General features: G+C 45.9%; 1 protein-coding gene across 1 annotated transcript in view; it reads right to left on the reverse strand.

Moving 5' to 3' along the window:
• Positions 1 to 16,109, reverse strand: part of LOC139540660 (extracellular sulfatase Sulf-2-like) — a 114,634-nt gene extending 98,525 nt beyond the window's left edge. The window contains exon 1 of the mRNA XM_071344488.1: positions 15,502 to 16,109. The gene's annotated coding sequence lies outside the window, so the exon portion shown is untranslated. The remainder of the gene's footprint in view (positions 1 to 15,501) is intronic.
• Positions 16,110 to 22,605: the final 6,496 nt, after the last annotated feature.

Here is a 22,605-nt window from a genome sequence, read left to right on the forward strand (position 1 = left end):
TTAATATGGAGTTGGTCCCCCCTTTGATACGATAACAGCCTCCACTCTTCTGGGAAGGCTTTCCACTAGATGTTGGAACATTGCTGCGCGGACTTGCTTCCATTCAGCCACAAGAGCTTTATAGAGGTTGGGTACTGATGTTGGGAGATTACGCCTGGCTCACAGTCGGCGTTCCAATTCATCCCAAAGGTGTTCAATGGGGTTGAGGCCAGAGCTCTGTGCAGGCCAGTCAAGTTTTTCCACACTGATCTCGTCAAACCATTTCTGTATGGACCTCGCTTTGTGCACAGGGGCATTGTCATGTTGAAACAGGAAAGAGCCTTCCCCAAACTGTTTCCACAAAGTTGAAAGCCATGAAAAACAGCCCCAGACCATTATACCTCCACCACCAAAGTTTACAGTTGGCACTATGTATTGGGTCAGGTAGCATTCTCCTGGCATCCACCAAACCCAGATTAGTCCGTCGGACTGCCATAAAAGAACGTGTTTCAACTGCTCCAGAGTCCAATGGCGGCGAGCTTTACACCACTCTTAACCTGTTATGGCTGCAGGGGGCGTATTGAAAAACTGGAAAAAGGTGCCCATTTTCAAACGGCCTCTTACTCAATTCTTGCTCGTACAATATGCATATTATTATTACTATTGGATAGAAAACAGTCTCTAGTTTCTAAAACCGTTTGAATTATTTCTCTAAGTGGAACAGAACTCTTTTTACAGCCCATTTCCTATCCGGAAGTGAGATTTCCAAAATCGATGTCTCTCTTCAAGAGCTTGTCTATAAAAGGGCATGTCACTTAGGACTGTAGAAACACGTCATACGCCTTCCCCTGGGTGTCATGCGGAAGTGAGAGCAGAAATGACTTGATTATCTCTTCCTGGGATTGAACACAACCTCTTGGAGTGAGATGTGCGCACCTTATTTTTTTTCCAGGGCGCGAAGTTGGACCTGGACTCGGCTCCTGGAAAACCCTCGTTAAAGGTGAATATGATCTCTGGCTTCGATTTTATTTGATACATGTCACAATATCATCCTAAAGTATGTTTTTTCAATATAGTTTAATTATATTATTGAAATTTATTCTGGACTTTAGACGTGATGCGACGCAAGAATTTTGTCAAGAAGGAGAGGTTAGCGCCGCACGGCCAGTGTGCTTGCTAATTCAAGAGGGAAATCGTTCGTTCTGGATCCAAATAAAGATGGTTCTGAACAAAGGACCCCTTGGAGAACATTCTGATGGAAGATCAACAAAGATAAGGACCCAATTTGGGATGCTTTTTCATATATCTGTCGAACTGTGCTATCGCTACCGTTTGACTAGAATCAATGCTGCTGTGTGCTAGCTATTGTAGTAAGCTAATATAACGATATATTGTGTTTTCGCTGTAAAACACTTCAAAAATCGGAAATATTGGCTGTATTCACAAGATCTTTGTCTTTCATTAGCTATCCACCATATATTTTTCTGAAATGTTTTATGATGTGTAATTAGTAGTTGACGTTGGTGTCTGTATTTTCTCTGGCTACTCCCGTGCGATTTCTGACTGTAGCTATGATGGTAGCAGTAATGTAAAACTGATTTATAGCTAAAATATGCAAATTTTTTGAACAAAACATAGATTTATTGTGTAACATGTTATAGGACTGTCATCTGAGGTAGTTTTTTCTAGGTTATTCAGGTTGATTCTAGGTTAGTTAGGTTGGCTTGTGCATGCTACTTGCATCCTACTTGTGCTGTGAAAAATGTCTGTCCTCTTTTTTATTTGGTGGTGAGCTAACATAAATATATGTGGTGTTTTCTCTGTAAAACATTTAAAAAATCGGACATGTTGGCTGGATTCACAATATGTTTATCTTTCAAATGCTGTATTGGACTTGTTAATGTGTGAAAGTTAAATATTTTAAAAAATCAACAAAAAAAAAAGATTTTGAATTTCGCGCCCTGCACTTGGCCTGGCTGTTGCCATAAGTGTACCGACGTCGGGCTTGCAGCCATTAAGCTTGTGTGCGGCTGCTCGGCCATGAAAACCCAATTCATGAAGCTCCCGACGAACAGGTATTGTGCTGACATTGCTTCCAGAGGAAGTTTGGAACTCGGTAGTGAGAGTTGCAACCGAGGACAGGCGTTTTTTTACGCGTAACGCACTTCAGCACTTCAGCCCCGTTCTGTGAGCTTGTGTGGCCTACCACTTCGTGGCTGAGCCGTTGTTGCTCCTAGACGTTTCCACTTCACAATAACAACACTTACAGTTGACAGCGGGGCAGCTCTAGCAGGGCAGAAATTTGATGACTTGTTGGAAAGATGGCATTCTATGATGGTGCCACTTTGAATGTCACTGAGCTCTTCAGTGAGAACATTCTACTGCCAATGTTTGTCTATGGAGATTGCATGGTTGTGTGCTCGATTTTATACACCTGTCAGCAACGGGTGTGGCTGAAATGGCCAAATCCACTAATTTGAAGGGGTGTCCACATGCTTTTGTATATACAGTGCATTCAAAAAGTTTTCAGACCCCTTCACTTTTTCAAAATTTTTGCAATGTTACAGCCTTCTTCTAAAATGGATTTTAAAAAATAAATAATTCTCATCAATCTACACACAATACCCCATAATGACAAAGCAAAAACTGTTTTTTTAAAAATGTTTGCTAAATAAATATCACATTTACATAAGTATTCAGATCTTTTACTCAGTACTTTGTTGAAGCACCTTTGACAGCGATTACAGCCTTGAGTCTTCTTGGGTCTGACGCTACAAGCTTGGCACACCTGTATTTGGGGAATTTCTCCAATTCTTCTCTGCAGATCCTCTCAAGCTCTGTCAGGTTGGATGGGGAGCGCCGCTGCACTGCTATTTTCAGGTCTCTCCAAAGATGTGCGATCGGGTTCAAGTCCAGGCTCTGGCTGGGCCACTCAAGGACATTCAGAGACTTGTCCCAAAACCACCCCTGCGTTCTCTTGGCTGTGTGCTTAGGGTTGTTGTCCTGTTGGAGGGTGAACATTCGCCCCAGTCTAAGGTCCTGAGTGCTCTGAAGGATCTCTCTGTACTTTACTCTGTTCATCTTTCCCTCAAACCTGACTAGTCTCCCAGTCATTATGGGGTATTGTGTGTAGATTGATGAGGGACATTTAAAAAAAATTTTTTTTTTTTTTTTTTACCTTTATTTAACTAGGCAAGTCAGTTAAGAACAAATTCTTATTTACAATGCCGGCCTACCCCGGTCAAACCCTAACGACGCTGGGCCAATTGTGAGGCTGTAATGTAACAAAATGTGGAAAATGGGTCTAAATACTTTCCGAATGCACTGTATCTATGTATCTTATGTGTTAACTAAGCAGATCAAAGAGGGCTGAGGCGTAAATAGGGTTGCAAAATTCAGGGAACTTTCAACAAATTTCCTGGTTTTCCAGAAATCCTGGGTGGTGGATTCATCTTTCTCTCCCTTGATCTGCCCACCTTGACCAAAGCAGTTCAGTTACAGGTCACTGAGGCCCTAATGTACCAAGCACTAAACCGCTAATCCCCATGCTTTACTGGAGTGAGAAAATCCAATTCCAGAGATCTGTAATTCCATCAACCTTATTAGGCACCACAGTGGCTGTTCTATCTCTGGGGACCAGGGATTGAGTGGAGAGGAGGGAACAGGGAAGGAGAGGATTGGCTAGCGCTAGGGCAGGGACCCTCTCAACACTGGAAGAAATAGAGAGGAAAGAAGGGGGGTAAATTGGAAGAAATGGAACTGGATGATGAGAAGATGAACACAGAAACTGAAGAAAAGAGAGTCAGAATGATCAAGAGAGATCCATAGCCAGGGGTTGCAATCTTGTTAGTCCTACAAGAATGCTTCCAAATAGATATGCAGAAGTGTTGAAGCTAAAGCTGTCTATCTAAATGATGAGCCACAGAATCATTACGAGAACACATTAATCATTTACCTCTCTTTCTGCAGTCATAATAACATGAAATGGTAGATGAGGACTCCTTCACATGGTATGTTACAGTATCTTCAAGCAGCAAAAGAAAAGTTGAAGTAATTTTAAAAGATTAGAGAACATGAGGAACTCATTGCCTCTGTCAGAAACATCAATCACTGTCCTCACATGATTGCCTTCCTTCTCTTCTCCCTGTTGCTCACCATGGTGCCTTTAATGTTTGTTCCCATTCCACCACTGCACCACTACTGTAGTCATTTAATCAGAGCATCGATGGGCAACATAGCACCACTGTTATCTAAGACCTGTCTTCCATTGTTGTCCCTCATTGTTGTCCAGGAGGGAGGAGAGAAGAAGGGAGGGAGGGTGTGTTTGTTTGCTGCTGCTGTCCTAATGGGGAACATGGGAAATGCCTCAGACGGGGATGGTCAGGATGCAGAAAACAATTTTTGTTGAAAAGGGGATGGCAGGGATGCAGAGGGTAAGATGACGATGGTCATGATAATAATTGTTATAATGATAAGGATGCTTGTGACCTCAACCAAAGCATCTCAGACTGAAGGGTATGAGTACTTCAAGATTTCTCCTCTTGAAAATATGAGGGAAACTACAAAGTTTATTTGAAAAGTAATTCAACACCATGCCAGACAAAACTGATCAGAGGACGACACAAAAGCAGTGATCTATTTGAAATCGAAGGTTGAATCTTACTGACAACACTGGTGTTCGATATGTCCAGTGTAAGAGCCCAGTGTTCATTTATCTCCAGTGATGCAGGACTCTTAAGTCTCCACTCTGGGGCTTACTAGTTGGCTGTAATTACATTTCTCTGCAGGACACATACACTGCAGCATTGCTCACATAGATAGCAGATTGGAATCACATTGCACACGCCTCCACACAAAGAGCACACATACACACATATACAAACATACACACATATAGAAACAGTCTTCTCTCGCGACATCAGTTCATCAGTAAAGTGACACTTCAAAAGCCTAATTAAAGAGGCCCTCTCAGCCACTATCATTAAAGAGTAGAGCTGCAGGCTGAGATGAAAACAGTGATCTCCAGATATCTTATCATTACAGGGCCTAGCACACAATAGCTCATACATACTGATGAACAGGGAACACAGAGAGGAACAGGAGCACTAGATACAGGGCTAGTTATAGGCCTCACTCATTGCTAAAAATAATAGAGACAGTCACCATCCTCCAAATCATCCTCCAATGTTAATCATGCTCTTTACATCTCAGTCTTTCAGCATTATTTTGTCTCCTCTTTCAACCTCCAGCTCTGTCTATAATTGGCCAAACATGTCACCTTGAGTGTTGTCACTGTCACTGATATCTGCCTCCTGTCACTCCTGTGGGCTGGCTCTGTGGTTAGTGTGTAATGGCCTGCCAATATGTCTTCCCCCTATCTGGGAGACACCAGACGTGTCCTGTACTCAAGTCAACAACTGTCAATACTACAGTCTCTACATGCAGTATCTACAGTACATAACATTCTACACTCATGCATGTTTGCATAGCTTCGAACCAAACTCTCTCCCAGCACATGTAAGCACATTCCCTCTTAAACTTAGACTACACATGCAACCCTTTTATGTATTCCCACTGAGCCACAGCAGACAGCCTCTCAACAGGTCTCAAGGTTAAGCCTAGAGCTGTGAGTGTGTGTGAGGACAAAGACAGAAAGAGCATACAAGGTATAATGTGTGTGTGTGTATGTGTATGTGTGTGTGTGTGTGTTTGTGTGTGTGTGTGTGCGTGCGTGTGTGTGCGTGCGTGTGCCTGAACCAGCGTAATGCCTAGGGGCTAGCTGACAGGTTGACTAAACAGGAGCAGCCTCCTCCAGGCTAGCTCCAGCCTCCAGCAGCAGAATGCTCAGTAAATAATGAATGTCTTAACTACAGATCTCTGCCACCTCTAACAAACAGCCCTCCATCCCTCCAGTCAGTAGCAGCAGCTAGCCATCCAGGCAGCCAAACCAGTGTCAGGCATTAATATTTCAGCCTCAGTTCTACTCTCTATCTCAGCACTCAGAGAGCACTCACTACCGCCTGATCCTTTTGACCCATAAAGACACAGACAAAACACTGATGTGAACATCTAAACTAGTCTAGCCTACTGCTGGGACATGACAAGAGAGCTGTTTCTACTCTGTAGTGTATCTATTTTTGAAAGAACAATTGTTGTGCATGTACATTCAACAAAGAACATATTTCCATGTTCTTTAACAATGGCGTTATACTGTATACATCTGATATAAACACAAGATTAAATAATACAGTATTTTCTCATATATTATGACAATGCAAAGACCAACAGCAAAACCAAAAGAATGTGAAATATCAGAGAGAGGACCAAACCAATACTGTAACCCAAAAGAACAGAAACCACATCAAGAACACATATGAGTGGAGTCAGTGTGAGCAGAACAATGCTCTACAAGATGGATGAATCTCTTAACTCTTAAACTCCTTTCTTGATAAACCTAGGGGGAAATTGTAAACTTTCGGAATAATCTGTAAAATCAGTGCCCTATTTATAAAAGATCCAAACTCCTGTGCTAATAGGCACAGTATTGGCATCTCAAGTCGCCCACTAACATATACAGTGACTTACTGTAATAATGCTTATTATAAAGCTACATGCCTAATGGGCTGCGCTGAGACAATGATTTATCAGTGACCCAAGCCCTGCTCAGATAATCTCTACCATCGTGTTGCTGAGTTGTCGTAGTGCTGCTGCAAATGTACATTGTCCCAGGGGCGTTGGCAGTCATAATGTAAGTAACCTCATTTTTGTCCCTCTAACTCCTCTGAATGCGTCTGTCAATCCTACAGCTGTTGTATGCATTAATCATGCGCCTATGAACCTGAGTAATGCTGTTAGCACTGAGGCGGTTTGCCGTAGTAGGATATCCACTGTGTGAAGCTCACCACGCACATTAGCTCAAACATAAATATCACTGTCATGTCTACCTCTCATAAGCCTCCCAGTAAAGCAATAAAGCACACCAGAAAAGTTCGAAAAATAGACCACATTAACATATGTAGTCTAAGAAACAAGGTTCATGAAATCGATAACTTTCTAGTAATTGATAACATTCATATATACTCATTATCTCTGAAACTCACTTAGATAATTCATAACTTTGATACAGTGCTAGCAATACATGGTTTCAACATCTTCAGAAGAGACAGGAATACCAATGGTGGAGGTGTTGCCATATATGTCTAGAGTCATATTCCTGTAAAGCTTGGTGTGGATATCATGTCAAACGCTGTTGAAGTAATATGGCTACAGTTTTACCTGCCTCACCTAAAGCACATTCTTGTGGGAAGCTGCAACAGAATGCTAATTGTCAATATTTGGGCTATATGTGTGAAATGCTCGATAATATATGTGATATCAACAGAGAAGTGTATTTTCTGGATGACTTAAATACTGACTGGCTTTTATCAAGCTGCCCACTCAAGAAAAAGCTTCAAACTGTAACTAGGGCCTGCAACCTGGTTCAGGTTATCAGTCAACCTACCATGTATTGATCACATATTTACTAATGCTGCAGAAATCTGCTCTAAAGCAGTATCCAAATCCATCAGATGTAGTGATCATAATATAGTAGCCATATCTAGGAAAACCAAAGTTCCAAAGGCTGGGCCTAATATAAACTCAGCAAAAAAGAAACGTCCTCTCACTGTCAACTGCGTTTATTTAACTTAACATGTGTAAATATTTGTATGAACATAACAAGATTCAACAACTGAGACATAAACTGAACAAGTTCCACAGACATGTGACTAACATAAATGGAATAATATGTCCCTGAACAAAGGGGGGGTCAAAATCAAAGGTAACAGTCAGTATCTGGTGTGGCCACCAGCTGCATTAAGTACTGCAGTGCATCTCCTCCTCATGGACTGCACCAGATTTGCCAGTTCTTGCTGTGAGATGTTACCCCACTCTCCACCAAGGCACCTGAAAGTTCCCGGACATTTCTGGGGGGAATGGCCCTAGCCCTCACCCTCTGATCCAACAGGTCCCAGACGTGATCAGTGGGATTGTGATCCGGGCTCTTTGCTGGCCATGGCAGAACACTGACATTCCTGTCTTGCAGGAAGTCACGCACAGAACGAGCAGTATGGCTGGTGGCATTGTCATGCTGGAGGGTCATGTCAGAATGAGCCTGCAGGAAGGGAGGAGGGAGGAGGGAGGAGGATGTCTTCCCTGTAACACACAGAGTTGAGATTGCCTGCAATGACAACAAGCTCAGTCCGATGATGCTGTGACACACCGCCCCAGACCATGACGGACCCTCCACCTCCAAATCGATCCCGCTCCAGAGTACAGACCTCGGTGTAACGCTCATTCCTTAAATTCCTCATTCCTACAATAAACGCGAATCTGACCATCACCCCTGGTGAGACAAAACCGCGACTCGTCAGTGAAGAGCACTTTTTGCCAGTCCTGTCTGGTACAGAAACGATGGGTTTGTGCTAATAGGCGACGTTGTTGCCGGTGATGTCTGGTGAGGACCTGCCTTACAACAGGCCTACAAGCCCACAGTCCAGCCTCTCTCAGCCTATTGCGGACAGTCTGAGCACTGATGGAGGGATTGTGTCGGGCAGTGTCGGGCAGCACTCGGGCTGTTGTTGTTGCCATCCTGTACCTGTCCTGCAGGTGCGATGTTCGGATGTACCGATCCTGTGCAGGTGTTGTTACACGTGGTCTGCCACTGCGAGGACGGTCAGCTGTCCATCCTGTCTCCCTGTAGCACTGTCTTAGGCGTCTCACAGTACGGATATTGCAATTTATTGCCCTGGCCACATCTGCAATCCTCATGCATCCTTGCAGCATGCCTAAGGCACGTTCACGCAGATGAGCAGGGACCCTGAGCATCTTTCTTTTGGTGTTTTTCAGAGTCAGTAGAAAGGCCTCTTTAGTGTCCTAAGTTTTCCTAACTGTGACCTTAGTTGCCTACCGTCTGTAAGCTGTTAGTGTCTTAACGACCGTTCCACAGGTGCATGTTCATTAATTGCTTATGGTTAATTTAACAAGCATGGGAAACAGTGTTTAAACCCTTTACAATGAAGATCTGTGAAGTAGTTTGGATTTTTATGAATTATCTTTGAAAGACAGGGTCCTGAAAAAGGGATGTTTCTTTTTTTTGCTGAGTTTAGTATGAGAGGTCATGCAATAGGTTTTGTAGTGATTCCTATGTTGAAGATGTAAATAATATTTGCTGATCTGTGGTGTGTAATGAGGACCAACCAGACACTGAACTTGACACATTTATGAAATTGCTTATTCCAGTTACCAATAAGCATGCACCCATTAAGAAAATAACTGTAAAAACTGTTAAATCCCCTTGGATTGATGAGGAATTAAAAAAATGTGTAGTTGAGATGGATGAGGCAAAATGAATGGCAAATAAGTCTGGCTGCACAGTCGATTGTCAAATGTACTGCAAATTGAGAAATCATGTTACTAAACTTAACAAAAAGAAGAAACTGTACTGTGAAACAAAGATAAATTATTTAAAGAATGATGGTATAAATCTTTGGAGCACATTAAATTACATTTTGGGCAAAAGGCAAAACTCAGCTCCTGTCACGCCCTGGCCTTAGTTATCTTTGTTTTCTTTATTATTTTAGGTCAGGGTGTGACATGGGGGATGTTTGTGTGTTTTTGTCTCGTATAGGGTGTTTGTATTGTTGTAACGGTCCTGACCTGTTTTATGTTGTTTTTGTATGTGTTTAGGTCAGGGCATGTGTTTTGGGTGGGCAGTCTATGTTATCTGTTTCTATGTTGGGTTAAAGGGTTGCCTGGTATGGCTCTCAATTAGAGGCAGGTGTTTGGCATTTCCTCTGATTGAGAGTCATATTAAGGTAGGTTGTTCTCACTGTTTGTTTGTGGGTGATTGTCTCCTGTGTCGTTGAATGTATGTACCATACGGGACTGTTTGGCTGTTCGTTCATTTTGATGTCGTCTGTTTCCTGTCCGTGAGTTTACGTTTAGTTATGTAAGTTTATGTTCAGGTTTCGTCAACGTCGTTTTCTTGTTTTGTATATTTGAAAGTGTTTTGTTGCGTGTTGCCATCGTCGTTAAATAATAAAAAGATGGCTTACTTCCCGAATGCTGCATTTTGGTCTGATGATCCTTCTCTCCTCTCCTCGTCCGAGGATGAGGAGAGAGACAGCCCTTACAGAATCACCCACCACGCTAAGACCAAGCGGCAAGGGAATGCTCAACAGAGCAACAAGGACTCCTGGACTTGGGAGGAGATCCTGGATGGTAGAGGACCTTGGGCTCAGCCAGGGGAATATCGCCGTCCCAAGGAGGAGTTGGAAGCAGCGAAGGCTGAGAGGCGCTGGTATGAGGAGGCAGCGCGTCGACGCGGTTGGGAGCCCGTGAGTCAGACCCAAAAATTTCTTGGGGGGGGGCACACGAGGAGTGTGGCAAAGCCGGGTAGGATACCTGAGCCAACTCCCCGGGCTTGCCGTGGAGTAAGAGGGCGTCATACTGGTCAGACACCGTGTTATGCGGTAAAGCGCACGGTGTCCCCAGTACGCGTGCTTAGCCCAGTGCGGGCTATTCCACCTTGCCGCACTGGGAGGGCTAGGTTGGGCATCGAGCCGAGTGCCATGAAGCCGGCCCAACGTATCTGGTCTCCAGTACGTCTCCTCGGGCCGGCGTACATGGCACCAGCCTTACAGGTGGTGTCCCCGGTTCGCCTGCATAGCCCAGTGCGGGCTATTCCACCTCGCCGCACTGGCAGGGCTACGGGGACCATTCAACCTGGTAGGGTTGGGGAGGCTCGGTGCTCAAGAGCACGTGTCCTCCTTCACGGTCCGGTATATCCGGCGCCACCTTCCCACCCCAACTCAGTACCACCAGTGCCTACACCACGCACCAGGCTTCCAGTGCATCTCCAGAGCCCTGTTCTTCCACGCACTCTCCCTATGGTGCGTGTCTCCAGCCCGGTACCACGCACCAGGCCTAGAGTGCGCCACGAGAGTCCAGTGTGCCCAGTTCCTGTTCCCCGCACTCGCCCTGAGGTGCGTGCCCTCAGCCCGGTACCTCCAGTTCCGGTACCACGCACCAGGCCTATAGTGCGTCTCAGCCGGCCAGAGTCTGCCGTCTGCCTAGCGCCAGAGCCGTCCTGCCATGACCAGCCAGAGCCGTCCTGCCATGACCAGCCAGAGCCGTCCTGCCATGACCTGCCGGAGCCGTCCTGCCATGACCTGCCGGAGCCGTCCTGCCATGACCTGCCAGGACCTGCCGGAGCCGTCCAGCCAGGACCTGCCGGAGCCGTCCAGCCAGGACCTGCCGGAGCCGTCCAGCCAGGACCTGCCGGAGCCGTCCAGCCAGGACCTGCCGGAGCCGTCCAGCCAGGACCTGCCGGAGCCGTCCAGCCAGGACCTGCCGGAGCCGTCCAGCCAGGACCTGCCGGAGCCGTCCAGCCAGGACCTGCCGGAGCCGTCCAGCCAGGACCTGCCGGAGCCGTCCAGCCCGGACCTGCCGGAGCCGTCCAGCCCGGACCTGCCGGAGCCGTCCAGCCCGGACCTGCCGGAGCCCCTCAGCCCGGACCTGCCGGAGTCCCTCAGCCCGGACCTGCCGGAGTCCCTCAGCCCGGACCTGCCGGAGTCCCTCAGCCCGGACCTGCCGGAGTCCCTCAGCCCGGACCTGCCGGAGTCCCTCAGCCCGGACCTGCCGGAGTCCCTCAGCCCGGACCTGCCGGAGTCCCTCAGCCCGGACCTGCCGGAGTCCCTCAGCCCGGACCTGCCGGAGTCCCTCAGCCCGGACCTGCCGGAGTCCCTCAGCCCGGACCTGCCGGAGTCCCTCAGCCAGGACCTGCCGGAGTCCCTCAGCCAGGACCTGCCGGAGTCCCTCAGCCAGGACCTGCCGGAGTCCCTCAGCCAGGACCTGCCGCTTCTTATCCCGGTGCCGCCCCTTGTCCCGGTGCCGCCCCTTGTCCCGGTGCCGCCCCTTGTCCCGGTGCCGCCCCTTGTCCCGGTGCCGCCCCTTGTCCCGGTGCCGCCCCTTGTCCCGGTGCCGCCCCTTGTCCCGGTGCCGCCCCTTGTCCCGGTGCCGCCCCTTGTCCCGGTGCCGCCCCTTCTCCCGGTGCTGGCCGTTCATTTAGGGGATGTTAGTTTTAGGGTGGTCATTGGGAGGGGAAGACAGAAGCGGGGAGTGACTATGGTGGTGTGGGGACAGCGTCCAGAGCCTGAGCCACCACCGTGGTCAACTGCCCACCCAGACCCTCCCCTGGACTTTGTGCTGGTGCGCCCGGCGTTCGCACCTTGAGGGGGGGGTTCTGTAACGGTCCTGACCTGTTTTATGTTGTTTTTGTATGTGTTTAGGTCAGGGCATGTGTTTTGGGTGGGCAGTCTATGTTATCTGTTTCTATGTTGGGTTAAAGGGTTGCCTGGTATGGCTCTCAATTAGAGGCAGGTGTTTGGCATTTCCTCTGATTGAGAATCATATTAAGGTAGGTTGTTCTCACTGTTTGTTTGTGGGTGATTGTCTCCTGTGTCGTTGAATGTATGTACCATACGGGACTGTTTGGCTGTTCGTTCATTTTGATGTCGTCTGTTTCCTGTCCGTGAGTTTACGTTTAGTTATGTAAGTTTATGTTCAGGTTTCGTCAACGTCGTTTTCTTGTTTTGTATATTTGAAAGTGTTTTGTTGCGTGTTGCCATCGTCGTTAAATAATAAAAAGATGGCTTACTTCCCGAATGCTGCATTTTGGTCTGATGATCCTTCTCTCCTCTCCTCGTCCGAGGATGAGGAGAGAGACAGCCCTTACAATTGTATCGTTTTTTTTGTAGATTTCATGGGGTTGTGTTCAGTGTAGGTGTTTATGTATGTCTATGGTTGCCTGGATTGGTTCTCAATTAGAGACAGCTGTCATTAGTTGTCTCTGATTGAGAGCCATATTTAGGCAGCCATAAGCATTAGGTAGGTTGTGGGTAATTGTCAATGTGTAGTGTTTAGTGTCAGCACTATTTGTTTATATAGCTTCTTTGTTGTTTTGTTAGTTTGTAAAAGTGTTTGTTTCGTCTTCATTATAAAGAGAAGATGTATCATTATCACGCTGCGCCTTGGTCCTCTCTTTCACCTAACAATCGTGACAGCTCCATCATTCATTGAATCAGATGGCATCACAAAACGACTTTAATAATTGTTTTCATTTGCAAGATTAGCAAACTTAGGCATGCCAACAGCATGACATGCCAACAACAAATTCTGAACCAACACATCCATGCATAACTGACCAAATTATGAAAGACAAACATTGTCATTTTGAATTCTGTAAAGTGAGTGGTGAGTGTGTGGAAGAGGTGAAACAATTATTGTTGTCTATCAACAATTACCAGCTACCTGAATCTGAACATTTGGATGGAAAATTACTGAGGATGATAGCGGACGATATTGCCACTCCTATTTGCCATCTCTTCAATCTAAGCGTACAGGAAAGTGTGTGTCCTCAGGCCTGGAGGGAAGCAAAGTCATTCCGCTACCCAAGAATAGCAAAGCACCCGTTACTGGCTCAAACAGCCAACCAATAAGCCTGTTACCAACCCTTAGTAAACCAGATACAATGCAATTTCACTGTAAACAAATTAACAACAGATTTTCAGCACGCTTATAGGGAAGAGCATTCAACGTGTAAGGCACTTACACAAATGACTGATTGGCTGAGAAATTTATAATACAAAGATTGTGAGAGCTGTTTTGTTAGACTTAAGTGCAGCTTTTGACATTATCGATAATAATCTGCTGCTGGAAAAACGTACAGTACCAGTCAAAAGTTTGGAAACATCTTATTCAAGTTCAAGTTTTCCTTTATTTTTACCTTTTTCTACATTGTAGAATAATAGTGAAGACATCAAAACTATGAAAAAACACATATGGAATCATGTTGTAACCAAAAAAATGTTAATCAAATTAATATATATTTCATATTTGAGATTCTTCAAAGTAGCCACCCTTTGCCTTGATGACAGCTTTGCACACTTGGCATTCTCTCAACCAGCTTGAAAGAGTTCCCACATATACTGAGCACTTGTTGGCTGCTTATCCTTCACTCTGCAGTCCAACTCATCCCAAACCATCTCAATTGGGTTGAGGTCTGATGATTGTGTAGAACAGGTCATCTGATCCAGCACTCCATCACTCTCCTTCTTGATCAAATAGCCCTTACGCAGCCTGGAGGTGTGTTGGGTCATTGTCCTGTTGAAAAACAAATGATAGTCCCACTAAGCGCAAACCAGATGGGATGGCGTATCGCTACAGCAGAATGCTGTAGCCATGCTGGTTAAGTGTGAGTTCTAAATAAATCACCTACAGTGTCACCAGCAAAGCACTCCCACACCATCACACCACCTCCTCCATGCTTCACGGTGGGAACCATAAATCCGTTCACCTACTCTGCGTCTCACAAAGACACGGTGGTTGGAACCCAAAATCTCAAATTTGGACTCATCAGACCAAAGGACAGATTTCCACTGGTCTAATGTCCATTGCTTGTGTTTCTTGGCCCAAGCAAGTTTCTTCTTCTTATTGGTGTCCTTTAGTAGTGGTTTCTTTGCAGCAATTCGACCATGAAGGCCTGATTCACACAATCTCCTCTGAACAGTTGATGTTGAGATGTGTCTGTTACTTGAACTCTGTGAATAATTTATTTGGGCTGCAATTTCTGAGGCTGCTAATTCTAATGAACTTATTCTCTGCAGCAGAGGTAACTCTGGGTCTTCCTTTCCTGTGGTGGTCCTCATGAGAGCCAGTTTCATCATAGTGCTTGATGTTTTTTGTGACTGCACTTGAAGAAACTTTCAAAGTTCTTGACATTTTCCGTATTGACTGACCTTCATGTCTTAAAGTAATGATGGACTGTCGTTTCTCTTTTCTTATTTGAGTTGTTCTTGCCATAATATTGACTTGGTCTTTTACCACAACACAACTCAAACGCATTAAAAAGGACAGAAATTCCACAAATTAACTTTTAACAAGGTACACCTGTTAATTGAAATGCATTCCAGGCGACTACCTCATGAAGCTGGTTGGGAGAATGCCAAGAGTTTGCAAAGCTGTCATCAAGGCAAAGGGTGGCTAAGAAAGCCGAACAACGCTTTATTATGAACAGACCTCTCCCCATCTTAGCTCCTGTTGTATCAATATGTTTTGACCATGACAGGCCCTAGTTCTGTTGCACCTGGACTACTGTCCAGTTGTGTGGTCAGGTGCCACAAAGAGGGAAAATTGCAATTGGCCCAGAACAGGGCAGCACGGCTGGCCATTAAATGTACACACAGATCTAACAATAATAGTATGCATGTCAATCTCTCCTGGCTCAAATTCCACAACAGCCTAATGCAAAGTCAGATACTTTGTGAAGGAGTCAGTGCCACCTGCATGTGAGTATTACGTCCTCCTCCAATAAGCAGAGAAGATGATGATGATGATGGTGGTGGTGACAGTAAATCTCATGGAGGCGAGTCCAATAGAGAAGAGCGGTGAAGTGTAAAGTAGAGCAAAGCTACAGTACTATACCTCCCAGCTGTGTTCCTCAGTAGCGATGTCCCTGGTTGGAGTGAGTGAGGCGACACACGTAGGATACACACAAAGCTCCGTCCGTCAGTTCACACACACACCTGCTCTGACCAGTCCTGGACACACTCCTGTCCTGTGCCCTAGTATCCGCTCTGCTGGCAGTCTGAGAGTCTAACCCCCACATAGCCCGACGTTGAAAGCCTGCTGTTATAGATGCACACACAAGTGAAAGGAGGGAGGCGTGGTTTCAGATGAGATAGATAAAAGAGGGAGGGAGAAGGAGAGAAGGTCCCTCAATCTGCAATTCATTTTTTCCTCACTCCCCTTTTCACAGCGTCTCTGTCTCCCTTTCCCTCTCTATCACATAATTATCTTGCACTCTTTAACATTCACTCACACACACTCCTGAAACGCTCTAGCTCTCTTATTCTCCAACACACTGAAACTCCCTCTGTTTCTCCATCTCTCTTTCTCCTCGTGGTCCTCACGGTCTCCCCCTCTTTCTCTATCCCCTTCTCTTTTTCTCCCACTCTTTTCTTCATATCTCTTTCTACTTGTCAATTTCACCCTAATTTTCTCCCTGTCTCTTTCTCTCTCTTTCTCTCGCTCGACTCTCATTCATGTGGCTGTGGTGTGTGTGAGTGAATCAGGGCAGATCTAGCCATCTGTTGGAGCCTCTGCGCTTTACCTATTCACAGACTCATAAAGGCAGGGCCAGGGAGAGGAGAGAGAGAAAGGAAGGGGAGGGAACCAGGGATCAATCTTAATGCTGGAGAGCGGGAGAGGAGAGGAGAGGGAGAGGGAGAGGGAGAGGGAGAGGGAGAGGGAGAGTTTGGCATACACACTATATTTATTAGCCTGGCACCTCTAATAGGCTCGCTGGCATGGCCATGCCCGTTTAGAGGAACAGACACCAACAACCTGAAGAGAGGAATATGCATTCAAGTACAAACGCATGCACACCCACCCAACACCACGCCCACACACCATACACACATGAATGCATACACACACACGCATGCACACACTTCCACAAATAAGCATAAACACACTGTCAGAGTAAAACAGAGCACAATTTCCCATACACATCCCTAAATACAGTATCTCCATTGTAATGTAGCCAATGCGTTCATTTTCCTGTTTGTATAGCAGGTTGACATTTATTGTCATGAGTCTTGTCCTGGAGGCAGAACTGAGCAATCACTAACTGCAAAGTCCCCCCCAAAAAATCACGAACACATAAACAGCAAATCATGAAAATAGCTTTTTGGTCTTCATTTAAGGTTCGGGTTAGTCATTAGTGTTAGCAGTGTGGTTTAGGGTTAAGGTTAAGTTTAAGTTTAAAATCAGATTTTATTACTTTGTAGCTGTGCCAGCTAGTGACCACTCTGCAGAGCTGCCTCCAGAAAAAGATTCATGACAAAAAACACTAACCTGCATTTGCTTGTATGTGTTCGATGCAGCAGCAAGTATTTCTCATAAGTGCCAGTGTCACTTCCCATCTCTCCTCAGGAAGAGATGAGACGGGGCTGGAGGAGGAATCCATCACTGTCTTCTGGTCTCCCTGGTGACTAATGCTTCTGTTGATTATTTTCTGCAGGTTATTTAGATGCATCCGCAGCACCACAGATTACAGATGGAAACCCTCCTCTCCCTCTCCTCCTTTTCGCACTCCCCCCTCTTCCTCTCCTCTCACCCATCCAATCAATAACTCCCTTATCTAGTTCTGTATTTCTATACTGCTCATGGAAATCAGAGAGGGAGATTAATTTTGAGCCACTCACAATCGATTCAATTGCAACGCCTGCAATATTTAATCTATCTGTCAGTTTGACAGGCAAGCATATTCCCTTGCTGCAAAGATGATATCATGCTGCCTCGAAAACATTAAATTATACTTCTATGTGATGACCTTCCTTACAGCACAGAAGAACCTTGAAATACTGAGTTTTACATTGTTGGTAAATGGTCAGTCTTGTCACAATCCTCCTGAACATTGTCTGTCCCCAAGAACAGTCTGAAGCTATTGTCTGATTGACTTAGTAAAGTTTGACACGACTCATAGCAACACATACTGTTATAAAATGATCTTATCTCTGAGTGTATTTCTGACCCAAGTCAAGCTCCTAATATAAACCACATTCCAGAGATCCAGTGAACATAAAAGAGGCTGGATTAGGATGAGTGTTTTTCCTGAGCAGAGATGACATGCCAACACATGAGCCCATGACACCACTTTATGATATGATTTATTCATACACTTCAGCTGTGTCATCGTGGCACTGACGTCTGACTGTATTACCACCTAATCTCATCCTCACTCTGACATCCTACTACCCGTTTGTCATCTACGTTCCTCGTTTAGGTTTTATGGTGACTGATAGGTGAGAGATTGAGGTTTGTTATTGCAAAAATCCATTTTAGAGACTGCTATTGCCTCAGATTTCTGGGAAGATCTATAAGATAATTATTAGTTTGGGTTGAAAACAGCTGACATTATATTGACAATAGATGAATTAGATAAGTAGCAGACATACTGTGGAAGGTTATGTCATAAAGTCAGTCTAACCCTGCAGGTTTAATGACCTGATGGGTGCTCTTCTCTCATCTACCATGACGGCTGATTCAGATTTTTTTTAAATGTATTCTAACACTGGGGATAATGATGCTGTTTTATTAACAAGCTAATTAACTATTAATAAGTGGACATTTATTCAGTGGTATTTGGACAACTATTCATCTAGAGTAGAGGATCAGTATAGAGAGATTTAGTTGTATTACAAAAGTGTACAATATGTTATGTACGTCATAGTTTCTAAGTACATTAGAAAACTGTGCAGCTATAGGCTGGAAAGAGTCCAGCCTTGAACTCACAGAGAGCCCTAGCTGGATGCAGTAACCTTGGGAAACGTGTTGTTTTGCCTTACATTTTGTGCTTCAGTGGGCTTCAAGCTGAGAGCCATGTTAGCCCCTTTGGGTGAGGTTGTTGGGCCAGCAAATAAATAAGAAAGAATGATCTTTCCTCTAATACTCCAAACAGACATCTATGTTGCATCCTGCTGGGCTATTGTCCTTGGCTCGCAGTCCCAGTTACAAATGAATATGTTATTTTGCACAGTGCGCGGCTCACTGATAAAAATATCCCGTGTCAGCTGTGTTTGTGAAGCGGGAGGACTTTGTGCAAATGAGACTGACCCCTCTCTATCTCTGAAAGCACTCCTCTTTCTATTCTCTCTGTTTTTTTGGTTCAAGGCTGAGCTGAGCCCCTCTTCCAGTCCTCCCCCAACCCTCCGCTCCTCCCACCCTCTTCAAAAAGAGAAATCCATGGCTGAATACGGGTGTCTATCCATCAGTACGCCCTAGCATTGAGACACCCCTTGATCACCATGACTACTCAGGGAGAGAGTGAGCCATCACAGAGGATGTGAATGGAGGTGCTCTGAATGTGGAGACTCAGCCACAGAGGCTTGAATGACATTGGGGATGAGTACAGAGTTGCAGAACCCTCAACATAGCTTATAGGCTACTCCTAGTATGCATATAGCCAATAGTAATCTCTAGGCATTTGGCTTTAACCCACTATTGGCCCATCACCATACTCCACTGGTCTGACTCATGGCCCTGCATATAAATCACACTATATCAGCCTGTGGCCATTACTGAAAGTGCTACAGTATTCTGAACACACAACACACAGCCACTTGGACTAGCGTCCAGGGTACCATTTGGTACATATTCACCAGTGTGTACGGGGGACTTGTGCTAATGGACACATTTAGCTGTTGGGCACGCAATATATTGGTAGTACACCCATTTTCCATGGATGCCATCTGAATGCAAGGCAATGATTTAGCCGAACATCCAAGGGTCAGTGATGATGAATATCACTCATCATCTTGACATGTCTAATGTATTCTCGACCTTATTTATTTGTCCTCTCACATCACAATCTCCCATTATGACCATAAATAGTTTATGAACAACCATTTATTTCAAGTAATTGGCTCTATGCCCCACAGTACTGTAATAATTAATTAATGAGCGCCCACCTCTCCATATATACATGATCTTCAATGTGGGAGAAAGGAAACAATGGGACAGACAGAGATAGACAGACAGACAGAAAAGAAGAGAAAGAGGGAGATCCTCACCAATGTCCCCTCCTCCATCTCATGTCTGGACTTCCATGCCAACAGGAGGAAGTGTTAGCGCAGTCTGGAGCATGGTGGCCATGTGTCCACATCAGTATCATCATCAGTTCCTAAAATGACAATGTGAGAGGTCGGATTTGGAAATCTGAGAAGCGGAAGATTACCTTGAAGAAGGATCACATTTTATTAATCAGTGACGTAACACAATATCCTCTCATTACAAAGCTGCTGCACATTAATCAGTACAGGAGGATACATCAGAACAAACACACACCCTTCCTGTACCCTGTATCCTCCTCACTCCCGTCTGTCTGTCAGTGCTGCTGGTAGGAGCAGTGTTCCTTCAGACCGTGGGATCTACAGATCAAAGTGGGGCCCCCTGCAGAGACATGCACTCCAGAGTAAAAGAAGCCTCTGTGGGGAAAGCCATGCACACATCTTTGGCTAATTAACTAAACCCCTTTGACGTCTTACCATTTGCATATATAATATACCACATTTTCTGTAATATCTGCCACACATATTAAGCGGGTGGTGCCTGTAGGTTTGTCTAACAAGGAACCCCATTCTCTTCAATATAAATACTAATGTAATCAGTTTTTAAACAGGCGAGTACATTACGGAATGTGTCAAGTTGTTCTGTAAATGGAAAGTTCCTGTACATACAGCCATTCACAAACATGTTTAGGCTTTACTCAACCCTGCTCCAAAAACTTGTACAGTTAAGTACACAAACACACATGCACGCAGGCACGCACGCACAGACTCACTCACACACACAGACACATACACACACAAACACACACGCACACAGACTCACTCACACACACAGACACATACGCACACACAAACACACACACACACACAGGGTAAAGAGAGAATGCCCTGGAAGAGTTCTGGAGTGGCCTCCATTCCAGAGAAATAGCAGTGTTGTGTCCGGCCAGGGTTAGGGAAGCCCAGAATGTCCCCACAGTGGGAGAGAAAGGCCTGAATTTTAAACCACTGGGCATTTAAAGGCTATGTAGATTAGCAGCCAGTCATGTTTGCTGTCCTCAATAATTAATGGGTTGTTTGTACCAAAAGCGGACCCCACTTCTACTGCTGTCTGCAATCAAACACTCTCTCGCACGCTAGGGGGAGTACCAGGCACGGTGAAAGGCAGGCTCCAGAGATAGCCCAGTACTAGACAGTACTCCAGAGGCAGGCTCCAGAGATGGCCCAGTACTAGGCAGGGTGTAAGGCAGGCTCCAGAGATGGCCCAGTACTAGACAGGGTGTAAGGCAGGCTCCAGAGATGGACCAGTACTAGGCAGGGTGCAAGACAGGCGCCAGAGATGGCCCAGTACTAGACAGGGTGTGAGGCAGGCTCCAGCGATGGCCAGTACTAGACAGGGTGTAAGACAGGCTCCAGAGATGGCCCAGTACTAGACAACATATGAGGCAGGCTCCAGAGATGGCCCAGTACTAGACAGGGTGTAAGACAGGCTCCAGAGATGGCCCAGTACTAGACAGGGTGTGAGGCAGGCTCCAGCGATGGCCAGTACTAGACAGGGTGTAAGACAGGCTCCAGAAATGGCCCAGTACTAGACAACATATGAGGCAGGCTCCAGAGATGGCCCAGTACTAGACAGGGTGTAAGGCAGGCTCCAGAGATGGCCCAGTACTAGGCATGGTGTAAGGCAGGCTCCAGAGATGGCCCAGTACTAGACAGGGTGTAAGGCAGGCTCCAGAGATGGCCCAGGACTAGACAGGGTGTAAGGCAGGCTCCAGAGATGGCCCAGTACTAGACAGGGTGTATGGCAGGCTCCAGAGATGGCCCAGTACTAGACAGGGTGTAAGACAGGCTCCAGAGATGGCCCAGTACTAGACAAGGTGTAAGGCAGGCTCCAGAGATGGCCGAGTACTAGACAGGGTGTGAGGCAGGCTCCAGAGATGGCCCAGTACTAGACAGGGTATAAGTCAGGCTCCAGAGATGGCCCAGTACTAGACAAGGTGTAAGGCAGACTCCAGAGATGGCCGAGTACTAGACAGGGTGTAAGGCAGGCTCCAGAGATGGCCCAGTACTAGACAAGGTGTAAGGCAGGCTCCAGAGATGGCCGAGTACTAGACAGGGTGTAAGGCAGGCTCCATAGATGGCCCAGTACTAGACAAGGTGTAAGGCAGGCTCCAGAGATGGCCCAGTACTAGACAAGGTGTAAGGCAGGCTCCAGAGATGGTTGAGTACTAGACAGGGTGTGAGGCAGGCTCCAGAGATGGCCCAGTACTAGACAAGGTGTAAGGCAGGCTCCAGAGATGGCCGAGTACTAGGCAACGTATGAGGCAGGCTCCAGAGATGGCCCAGTACTAGGCAGGGTGTGAGGTAGGCTCCAGAGATCGGGGGGGCAGGAGCGTGCAAAACGAGCACCCCTGAGCTAAGTGATGAGTAAAATCATCTTCGGCATTTCATATTAAAAATCCAGAGATTGGTGAGGCAAAAGCAAAAAAAGCTGATGTAGACAGACAGAGCCCAGAACACCATCAGAGAAATAGGCCTCTCCCATCGCCAGGGAGACGTACTGTACACATCTCACTTTAATTAGCTGTCTCTTTGTCCTAATGGGAGGAACAGCAACACAATAAATTACCATGCTGCTCATCAGCAGCCTTCCACTCAGATATGGCTGAGTAATCTTCCTATCTGACTGGTGACTACCCAGATGAGATTCTGTCAAATCAGATCGGCTGCTCCCACAGCGATCTAAATAACGATGTTTCCAAGCCAACTGATGACACGCATGGTACGTACACTTCATTTGATTTCAGAATTCATTTTTCAAAACATAGTTTCTCCTCTGCAGCCTCTGGTATTTTAATTTGAAAATGAGGCGATAGCAGTCGTTGAGGGAGTGGATATGGGATGGCAATATTAGAATTTAAACTAGAAGGAGAAAGGGAGCGAACCCCTAATTGTCATT

Source organism: Salvelinus alpinus, chromosome 2 (genome assembly GCF_045679555.1).
Source record: "Salvelinus alpinus chromosome 2, SLU_Salpinus.1, whole genome shotgun sequence".
NCBI lineage: Eukaryota > Metazoa > Chordata > Actinopteri > Salmoniformes > Salmonidae > Salvelinus > Salvelinus alpinus.